This window comes from Bison bison, unplaced genomic scaffold, assembly GCF_000754665.1.
Source record: "Bison bison bison isolate TAMUID 2011002044 unplaced genomic scaffold, Bison_UMD1.0 scf7180017864525, whole genome shotgun sequence".
NCBI classification, from domain to species: domain Eukaryota; kingdom Metazoa; phylum Chordata; class Mammalia; order Artiodactyla; family Bovidae; genus Bison; species Bison bison.
Window position 1 is genome coordinate 8,467,105 of NW_011495076.1, and position 2,210 is coordinate 8,469,314.

The following is a 2,210-nucleotide window of genomic DNA, read 5'->3' on the forward strand; positions in this document are numbered from 1 at the left end:
ATTTTTGAGATTAGTTGTTTGTCAGTTGCTTCATTTGCTGTTATTTTCTCCCATTCTGAAGGCTGTCTTTTCACCTTGCTAATAGTTTCCTTTGTTGTGCAGAAGCTTTTAAGTTTAATTAGGTCCCATTTGTTTATTTTTACTTTTATTTCCAATATTCTGGGAGGTGGGTCATAGAGGATCCTGCTGTGATGTATGTCAGAGAGTGTTTTGCCTATGTTCTCCTCTAGGAGTTTTATAGTTTCTGGTCTTATGTTGAGATCTTTAATCCATTTTGAGTTTGTTTTTGTGTATGGTGTTAGAAAGTGTTCTAGTTTCATTCTTTTACAAGTGGTTGACCAGTTTTCCCAGCACCACTTGTTAAAGAGATTGTCTTTAATCCATTGTATATTCTTGCCTCCTTTGTCAAAGATAAGGTGTCCATATGTGCGTGGATTTATCTCTGGGCTTTCTATTTTGTTCCATTGATCTATATTTCTGTCTTTGTGCCAGTACCATACTGTCTTGATAACTGTGGCTTTGTAATAGAGCCTGAAGTCAGGTAGGTTGATTCCTCCAGTTCCATTCTTCTTTCTCAAGATTGCTTTGGCTATTCGAGTAAGGGAGACATTTCTCTAGACTTGGCTTTGTGGTTCAGAGCATCCTTAAAACTCTTTTAACTACTTGCAAAATGATGTGAAGTGTGTGTGCACACGCGTGTGCGTGTGTGTGTCTGCACATGTGGCTGACAACTAATATGGGTTTTTCTGGGAAGAGGAATCATGATTTTGATGAGGTTCCTATGAAGAAAATCTCTGTCACTTAAGGATGGGATGATATTCTGTGATTACAGTCCGGATACATTAGAGGATCGCATTTAACATGTAGCATGTCTCCATCTTTGTGGAGACAGTTGACCATAATACACTGGATCTGAACTCAGACAACTTGGATTTGAGTTTCAGCTCTGCAATTTACTGGCTTGAGTAAATTCAGCTTTCTAAGTTTCAGGTTTCTGGTCTATAAAATAGTGATAATAATATCTATCCTACCTACCTAATAATATTTTAAGTTTAAAGTCAACTAATTATTTGTAAACTCTAAACTTCAATTCAATGAAAATAAAAGATTTAGCATAAAAAGCAATTCCTGTGTTGACTGATAGCTAGCTTCCAGGCCAGTTCTCATGAATTCATGTTTAAGAAGAGATAATCAGGCTGATACTGAAATAATGGTTTATGTATAATTAAGTAAGTTTCAGGGAATACAATTGACATATACTTGAAACCTTCTTTATAGGTTTTGGCACATAGATGTGTTTGGGGGATATCATCTCCTCTTTAAAAGAACTACTTAAGCCCAGTAGATTTTGGCATAGAGGCAATTAACAGGAGGTATCTCTATTTTATAAACATGGAAGTTGAGGCCGATAACAGGAGAGTAATCTGTCTAAGGTCAAGGCCAAGATGTGAACTCAGACACTTAGATTCCAAAGTCTACAATGTTAACTTCCACACAGTATTGCTTATATACAGAATGATTTGAACCCATTTAGGAAAAAGCTGCAAGAAGCTGCATTTCTGAGAAAAGTGACTCAATATGGTAGCAAACTAAATGGGGGAACCTCTGGAAAATTTCATTTAAATCACATTTAAATCTCATTGAAATCATGAAGTGTCAATCATTTCAGTTGCTCAGTCATGTCTGACTCTTTGCTACCCCATGGACTGCAGTACGCCAGGCTTCCCTGTCCATCAAAAATTCCCAGAGATTGCTCAAACTCATGTCCATCAAGTCGGTGATACCATCCAACCATCTCATCCTCTGTCATCCCCTTCTCCTGCCTTCAATCTTTCCCAACATTAGAGGCTTTTCCAATGAGTTAGTTCTTTGCATCAGGTGGCTAAAATATTGGAGTTTCAGCTTTAGCATTAGTCCTTCCAATGATATTTAAGGCTGATTTCCTTTAGGATTGACTGATTTGATCTCCTTGCAGTCCAAGGGACTCTCAAGAGTGTTCTCCAACACCACAGTTCAAAAGCATCAATTCTTCAGCGCTGAGCTTTCTTTATAGTCCAAATCTCACATCCATGCGTGACTACTGGAAAAACCATAGCTTTGACTAGATGGACCTTTGTTGGCAAAGTAATGTCTTTGCTTTTTAGTATGCTGTCTAGGTTGGTCATAGCTTGTCTTCCAAGGAGCAAGTGTCTTTTAATTTCATGGCTGCA